Raw genomic sequence first — 9,548 nt, forward strand, 5'->3', positions numbered from 1 at the left:
TTTTCAATTCTAAGGTAAAGTTCAAGTGGTAGCTGAGCCCTTCACCCAGGGGACGTGCTGAACACCCTCAGCACCTTAGATGAGATCCTTAGATGTGCACCTTAGATGAGATCCCACCAATTGCTCTCCTCCCTCTTCCCTCCTCTCTTCCTCCCCTCACACTCCCTCCTCCTTGCTAGACTATATTTGTGTGTTCTCTTTCATGTGGCCATATAGTTGTTTATATATTGGTTTCATATTAGTATTGAGTACATTAGATTTTTTTTTTCCATTCTTGAGATACTTTACAAAGTAGAATGTGTTTCAATTCCATCTAGGTAAACACAAAAGATGTACAGTCTCCATCTTTTCTTATAATTGAATACTCTTATTAAAACTCAAAGCTCTTATCAAATGGTTACATAAGGGAGAAAACAAAGTAACTAAGTAACATTCCAAATAATGATTTTGAATCAGAATAGTATTTCACTTATCAATACTAACACTGAATGTAAGTGCTCTTAATGCAACCCATTAAAAGATATTGATTGGGTAAATGGATTAAAAAAGCACAACTCAGGTATATGCTGCTTACAACAAACCCATTTAAATCACAAAAATTCTCATAGACCCAATCAAGGTAAAGAGGAGGAAAAAAATATTCTTTGCAAATGGAAACCAGAAGCAATGAGGAATAGCTGGTCTCATATCAGATAAAATAGACTTTTAAAATAAATGCTGGCAAAAAAAAAAAAAAGATAAAGCTATTCATTATATAATGATAAAGAGATCAATTCAACAAGAAGATATAACAGTCCTAAATAAATGCACACCTAATGCAGGAGCTCCCAGATTCATAAAACAAATTCTACTAGTTCTAAGAAAAGACACCAATAGCAATATTTAAATGAGACTCTAAAACAAATAGACCTAACAGATCCTTATAGAACATTCTACCTCAGAACTGCAGAACATGCATTCTTTTCATCAGCACATGGAACAATTTCCAAGATAGATCATATCTTAGGCCACAAAACAAGTCTTAGAAAGTGTAGAAAAATTAAAATTATACCATATATCTTCTCAGACCACAGGGGAATAAAATTAGAAATCAAATGCAAGAGGAACTCTGAAAACTACACAAATACATGAAATTAAACAAGTTGCTGCTGAATATTACTTGGGTAAATAACAAAATCAGTATGGAAATCAGAAAGAATTTTGAATTGAATGACAAAAGTGATACAAGCTATCTGTATGGGATACAGATAAAGCAGCAGGTGAAATTTATAGTCTCAAATGCTTACATCAAAAAGACAGAAAGGTAACAAATTAACAACCTCACACCTCAAGGAACTAGAAAAAGAAGAATAAATCAAATGCCAAGCTAGCAAAAGAAAAGGAACAACAAAGCTCAGAACAGAACTAAATGCAACGAAAACAAACCAAAGACAAGAACAACAAAACCCCAAAGGATCAATGAAACAAAAACTTGCATTTTTGAAAAGATAAATAAAATCAATAGACCACTAGTTAAATTAAAGAGAAATAGAAAAGACCCAAATAAATTCCATTAGAAATGAAAAAAGAGACATCACAAATGATACCACAGAGATACAAACCATGATCCACGACTACTATGGAAACCTCTGTACACATGAAATAGAAAACCTAGAGAAAATGGGTGAATTTTTGGAAATATGCAACCTCCCAAGCCTCAATCAGGAAGAAATAGAAATCCTACAGTGATAATAAGGAGTAGCAAGATATTAACAGTAATTAAAAATTTCCCAACAAAAATAACCCTGGACCAGATGGATTTACAACCGAATTCTAACATACCTAAGAAGAAGAACCGGCCCCTATTCTCATGAAACTATACCATAACACTGAGAAGAAGCCTTCCTTAACTCTTTTAATAAAACCAGGAAAGCGGGAGGCTAAGGCAAGAAATTGCTTAAGCCCAAGAGTTGAGGTTGCTGTGAGCTGTGATGTGATGGCACACTACTGAGGGCGACATAGTGAGACTCTGTCTCAAAAAAAAGAAAAAAAAACAGCCAGGAAAGGACACAACAACAACAACAACAAAAGAAAGCTACAGACTAATATTACTTATAAACACAGATGGATGTGAAAATCTTCAACAAATTTCTAGGAAACTGAGTTCAATAGCATATCAAAAAGATAATTCATCAGAATCAGGTGAATTTTACCCCAGGAGTACAAGAATGGTTCAGTATGCATAAATCAGTAAATGTGATTCATCACATAAGCAGAATTAAAAACAAATACCATACGATTTTCATAATAGATGTAGAAAAAGCATTCAATAAAATCCAGCACTCTTTCATGATAAAAATCCTCAACAAACTAGGCATAGAAGCAACGTACCTCAAAATAATATAAGCCATGTATGACAAACCCATGGCCAACATCATATTGAATGGAGAAAAGTTGAAAGCATTTTGCCTAAGACCTACCTCAAGATAAGGATGTTTGCCGTCACCCCTTTTAGTCAACATAATACTGAGTCCTAGCCTGAGTAACCAGACAAGAAAAAGAAATAAAAGCTGTCCATACTGGAAAAGAGGAAGTCAAACTATCTTTGTTTGCTCATAATATGACCTTATAGCTAGAAAACCACACCAAAGACTACTCCTAGAGTTGTTAAATAAATTCAGCAATTCTCAGGTTACAAAAACCAATGTACACAAATCAGTAGTATTTCCATATATTAATAATAGTTAAGCTAAGAGTCAAATCAAGAACTCAATACTATTTGTAAGAGCTATAAAGAAAACTAAATGTCTAGGAATATACTTAATTATGAATGTGAAAAATCTCTGCAGAGAGAACTACAAAACACTGATGAAAGAAATCATAAATGACACAAACAAATGGAAAACATTTCATGTTCATGGATTGGAAGAATCAACATTATTAAAATGTCCATACTGCCTAAAGTGATATATAGATTCCACATAATTCTGATCAAAATGCCGATGTCCTTTTTCATATATCTAAAGAAAATAAACTTCATATGGAACAAAAAAAGACCCAGAATAACCAAGCAATCTTAAGCAAAAAGCACAAATCTGGTGGCATCAAATTATCTGAATTAAAATTATACTACAAGGCTATAAGTGACCAAAAACATGATAATAGTATAAAAGTAGAAATATAGGTCAATGGAACAGCATAGATACCCTCAAAATAAAGGCATGTAGCTATAACCAACTGATTTTCAATGAAGACAAAAACATACACTGGGAAAACATGCCCTATTTAATAAAAGGTGCTGGGAAAATTAGATAGTCACATGCAGAAGAATGAACAGGATCCCTATGTCTCACCATATTAAAAAAAAATTAATTCAGGATGGATATGTGACTTGCCTTGATTCTTATCTTGCTGGAGTATCTGACATTATCAACTGTCATCTCTAAAAATTTTATTATGGAGAATTTCTAATATCTACAAACACAGACAGAATATTATTAATGAACTCTTATGCATTCTGTTGGAGAAATAAAACAATCTTTACAACAAGGAGACACTTTTGTATGAACATAGAAGAAAGAAAGCATAGTTTATTATTGGGTAAGCACTGGCAGGTTTATATGCATAAAAGATAGCACAAAAAATGACTACAAAGCCTGGGCAGAAGTTCATACAGATTTATATGGTAATAAAGTAGGAAGAATATTTTTTCATCTCTTTAAGAGATAAATGTTTACTCCTATCATTGTCTTCTGTGTATTTCCTGAGAACTTGTGAGTTAAATTTGGAGAAAAGTGTTTACAATTCCAAAGGTCAAAATGCCCATGACTTGGCATTATAAAATCGAAAAGTTGGGTCTCTAATAGGGCTTGTTACATTTTCAAGGAAACATACTAAGGATAGAAGCATGGGAGATACCTCCTTCTCAAAGAAAATTTCATCATGTTGCCCTTAGAATCTATCATTTAGCTGCAACTACTGTCAGAGCATGGTCTAAATTATTTCATCTATACTTTTCCCAATCCTCCCAAATCTTAGACTTTCTACAAGTTTTTTTGTGTGTATGTTTTTGTTTTTTGGTAAAGATTTCTGTATGAAACTTCCAGATATTATCTAAATCTTTTACATGTAAACATGATACGATCTGTAAACTCCCTAAACATCAACAGTTCCTTAATATAATTAGATATCCTTTCAGTTTTCCCATTGGTCCTATCATTTTTGCATCTCATTCTCTGGATGATCCATTTTCCAAGGATTTTGCAGGCATTCTTGCCCCTCTACTTTTCTTCTGCTCACTCCTCTGTTTGAAACATGCTCCTTTGTCTCTTTCTCAGGTCTTCTCTCAACCTTCAAGATCTAACTGAAACATCAGCATCTCCCTCTTTCAGATAGAAAGTCCTTTTGACTTTTATAGCATCTTTGTAACAAATATGAACCCCAGTGCTTATATCCTGATAGGCAAGAAATAACTCTTAATTTCCCTTAAATTAACTTATTTCCAGCATTGAGCCTGTATCCTAGGGGATAGGCAGGAAATTCCAGCACAGTCATTATTGGAGTCATCCTTTCTCCAGTCTCCCAGAAGAGAAGGGAGCAGCCTCTTATCTCCCATCTGCCATAATCTCCCTGATGGCTTTATTGACTTGCGTCCCTTGAGGTTGAGTAGCACTCTCCTTCCAGGTGGCATGTGGGACATAGGGATTCTTGCCAAAGCTGGGAACCTGATGCCAAGATTCCTGCTCCATTAGCCCAGGAGGCAGCCAGCCCAACTGTGATCATGCTGTAGAGTACAGCGTGGATACCATTTGTCTCCGGGAGCCACAGTCCTCTTTCCCCTTCCTGTTCCAGGGGCAATACCATTCTTTTTTTTTTCTTTTTTGTCCCTAAAGCTCTCTCAATTTCACCTGCCCTTTATTTAATTTTATTATTTTATTTCTTTTCAAGAGAATTAAATCATTTATTGATTACACATGATAATGGTTGATACAAATGTTTCATTCTCATCTACAATTTTATCTGGTACCATTATTCAATTTAGATATATTACATAGGATATGCCAACAATCACCTTTATAACCAATAATTTTATGATTTTCCTTAGATGACTGCATTAATTGGTGACAATACAAAGTATTGTCTAAAACATGTCTTCCTTATAGCAGCTAGGCCCTGCTACCACTGTGCTCAGCTGAGTTCACAAATCTGTTGTAACTTGTAGCTTCCCTGTCACTTCTCTGGCTCTCCTCCCCTGCTAAGCTTTGTTTCCTAGGAGTAATTGAAACCTTCTGTCACTGCCATAACTACCACTGCTACTGGACCACAAGGGCCACCTTGGTTTTATGGTTTGGCAAAGTATTGGCCACCACCACCATAAGGGCCAGAGCTTCTGCCTCCAAAATTTCCTCCCTTCATGAGTCCAAAATGTGAAGACTGATAGTCGTAATTGCCAAAATCATTGTAGCATCCACCACCTCTACCACCATGGCTGCCACCAAAGTCACCATGACCACTGAAGTTTCCTCCATGGCTAAAGTTGCTGCTACCAAAACGACCTCCACAACCCCCGTCAAAGTCTCCAGAACCATTCTGACCTTTGTGACTGGATGAAGCACTGGCCAGCTCTGGCTTTCCTTACTTCACAGATGTGGCCATTCACAGCATAGTGTTTCTGAATGATAGTCTTATCCACAGAATCATGGTCATGAAACATTACAAAAGCAAGGCCCCTCTTCTTGCCACTGCCTCTGCCAGTCATGATTTCAATCACTTCAGTTTTCCCATACTATTCAAAGTAGTCTCTTAAGTGATGTTCTTCAGTATTTTTTTTAATACCACCAACAAAGATCTTTTTCATAGTTAAATGGGCACCTGGTCATTGAGACTCTTCTCTGGAGACAGCTCTCTTTGGTTTCATTGCTCTTCCACCCACCTTGGGGGCCTTGCATTCATGACTGCATCTACCTCCTCCATGGTGGCATACATACAAACCCAAAGGTCCTGGAGTGCTTGGTGTTTGGATCACTCATTACCACACAGTCTGGGAGTGTGCCTATTGCTCACAATGGCTCCTTAGACTTTCATCAGCCGTTTCAAGCTCAACCCTCCAATGAAGAGAGTCCACAGCTGTTCGGGCTCTTTAGGTAACTCTGACTTAGACATGACAGTGGTGGGAAGAGAGACTTCAATGCTGCTTTCTGGGTAATGTCCAGAGGCAAAAAGGAGTAAGCTAAGGAATGTATCTCTTCACCTGCCCTTTAATAACTTCTGGCACTATCTCTTCCCACAAAGTTTTAAATTACAAAACTTAACTCTTATTCTTCTTCTTCTTTTCTTTGCCCTTGCAAAAAAAAAAAAATCCCCCCAGTTTCATGGTATAGATGATCTGGCTCCATTTATGGAGACAAAAAGGAAAAACAAAAATAAATAAGTAACAAATCATTTTGCCACTCTTTGTTCCATACAAATGTCTGTGAGCTGTAGATGAGAAAATTTGGGCCTGGGTTCATATTTTCCCAATGAGTTGGTGAGGCTTCCCTTTTGTCAGCTGGGTGAGAGTTTGCAGGGAAGCATTGAAGGGATGGCTGTAAATGCAGATGACTGCACTCCAGATACTAGGTGTGGCCCCAGGGTGCACAGGAGCCACCTAGAAGAGAGTGATTTTCTTGATGGCCATCTGGTTCCTTAGAAGTCAGAGCTGAGAGCCCCAAGCATACCACTACTGTCTCAGAGAATGACAATGGGATTAATTGATACATCATGAATGCACACTGTATATCCTACCCATGGCACAGATAGGTTCAAGCCTTCCTTTTCTTTTCATACTTATCTCTTTATTGAGGCATATGTAATTGCAATCCTATCCTATGAGTGCCAAGATGACAATACCAGGAATAGCCACCATTGACCAAGCACTACTGTGTGCTGGGCACCGCTTTCAATGCTCACCATTCTGTCCATTACATATAATCAGGCGGCCATGTCATGACCTCAGAGCCTAAAACCTTGGAAAGGGAGTCCTGCTCCATATCTTACTAGCTGTGTGATCTTGGTCAATGTAGCCTAAGCTCCGTTTGCTCTGGTTTCTTCATCTCTAAAGAGACAATAAAAATGTTACTCATCTCAGAGAGTTGTAACAAAGATTAATTGAGCTAATATTTGTAATATGCTTAGAAGCCTGGCACATGATATCATGTAAGTCAATCATGTATTTTACAATCTTGCAAAATAGGAAGTATATTTCTATTATTTTATTTTAAAATGGGGCAATTTAACAAAAGACAGTTAATTGCCCAGTTCATCTGACCAACAAATGGCAGGGCAAAGCATGGATTATAATCAAGTTAAACAATTAAAAATGTCCTAAGCTAACTACTTTTATTAAAAAAACTTTAACCTTTGAGTCATATAAATAATTCAATAATTTTCCTAATTAGGTATTATAATTTTCTTCCTTGGAATATACTTAACATTTTCTTCCAAATTATTCAATCCCTTTCCATTATGTATAGGAGCTTAAAATGAAGTGAATCTAGACTTAATCACAGTCTGTTCATTTCAGGATTTTGTTTTTTGATTGAGTATTCATAAAATAGACATACTATTTTCCTTTCTTTTCTTTTTTTTTTTTTTTTTGAGATAGAGTCTCACTTTGTCATTCTGGGTAGAGTGCCATGATGTCATCACAGCAACCTCAAACTCTTGGGCTTGAACAATCCCCTTGCCTCAGCCTCCCAAGTAGCTGGGACTACAGGTGCCCACCATGACGACTGGCCAGTTTTTCTATTTTTAGTAGAGTCAGGGTCTCTCTCTTGCTCAGGCTGGTCTCAAACTCCTGAGCTTAAGTGATCCACCCTGCCTCAGTTTCCCAGAGTGCCAGGATTACAGGTAAGCCACTATCCCTGGCTAAATAGACCTGCCTTTTAGAACTAATATGGACCAGGAGGTTTTCAATTTTATCCAAAAATCTCATTCTAGTCATCAGATTTGACCAGTCATTATACTTGGTTTCTACACACAGAATAGTCAGTCTTGCTCTGAGTTTGAGGATTCCCAAAGCTGTGCCTCCATTCTGCTAAGCACTGACAGTGCCCTTGCAATGCCTTCCCCTTGTAGGGGAAGATTAAGAAGTACTGTGATTTTACCAGCCTGTATGATAAACTAGGTGTATTAGGCTTCTTAGGCTGCCATTAAAAATGTCATAATCTGGGTCGCTTAACAACAGATATTTAGTTCTCACAGTTCTAAAGGCTTAAGTGATCCAGAGCAGTGCTACCAACTGCTCTTGGTAATTCTCTAAATCAGAGGTTCTCAACCTGTGGATCACAACCCACAGGAACTGTATTAAAGGGTTCCTGTGGAGAGTTCTAAAATCATGGTTTGGTTCCTAATGACGGCCTTCTGTGTGGCTTGTAGATGGCTGTCTTCCTGTGTCCTCACATAGCAAAGAGTGATCTGTCTCTTTTTTTCCCACTTTTTATAATGCCACTGATCCCATCATAAGAGTCCCACTCTCATAACTTCACTTAATTCTAATTACCTTACTCTCATTTCCTTTCAAAGACCTCATCTCCAAATATCATCACATGGAAAGATAAGGCTTCAACAGTTAAATTTTGTGGAGGCGCAATTTCATCTATAGCACCAAGTCTCAGAAGTTTATCATTGACAACAGTGGTTCTCAACCTTCCTAATGCTGTGACCCTTTAATACAGTTCCTGTGGGTTGTGACTTACAGGTTGAGAACCACTGATTTAGAGAATTACCAAGAGCAGTTGGTAGCACTCTGTGTAACACATTTCATTGCAAACTTGCAAAATTTACATTTGAAATAGAAGCTGTATGTGAAAGGAATGTGTCATAGAACCAGAAAAATTACTTATTCATTCATTTTTTAACACATTCTTTTTGGTGCTAGGTACTGAGTATACTTAGGGGCCTGGTGGCCCTTGGCCTCATGAAGCTTATCATTTTGTTATTATCTTACATTGATTTTAACAAAACATTCAGCATTCTTAGAGAAGATACAGTATTAATGTAATTGCCTAGTCTGTATTTTAGAGAGATATCTGGAATAGAATTTTCTATATATTCTGGATCTGCATGATTGCTAAAAGCAGAATGTATCAACATGTTGTTAAATACCTGTCCCCTACAAGGGGCCAACTTGATTGAAATGCTGTCACTACAGCATTCTTTCTAGGTATTTATAAATATCGGCAGAATAGAGCATGAATTATAACCAAGTTAAGCAATTGAAAATGTTATAAGCTAACTACTTTTATTAAAAAAACTTTAGGCGATGCCTGTGGCTCAAACGAGTAGGGGTCTGGCCCCATATACCATAGGTGGCAGGTTCAAACCTGACCCTGGCCAAAAATTGCAAAAAACAAACAAACAAAAAAACCTTTACCCTTCAAGTCATGTAAATAATTCAATAATTTTCCTAATAAGGTATTATAATTTTCTTCCTCTGTATATACTTAGCATTTTATTATATGCTTCTTTTGTACCTGATAATATGCTAAATTTGGGAACAAGACAGACAAGCTTCCTGCCCTAAGAAAGTA

General features: G+C 36.9%; 1 pseudogene; it reads right to left on the reverse strand.

Moving 5' to 3' along the window:
- Positions 1-5,319: 5,319 nt before the first annotated feature.
- LOC100961191 lies at positions 5,320-6,141 on the reverse strand (annotated as a pseudogene).
- Between the last annotated feature and the right edge of the window lie 3,407 nt (positions 6,142-9,548).

The sequence above is a fragment of the Otolemur garnettii genome, unplaced genomic scaffold (assembly GCF_000181295.1).
Source record: "Otolemur garnettii isolate 467f Iridium unplaced genomic scaffold, OtoGar3 scaffold00017, whole genome shotgun sequence".
Classification (NCBI taxonomy): Eukaryota; Metazoa; Chordata; class Mammalia; order Primates; family Galagidae; genus Otolemur; species Otolemur garnettii.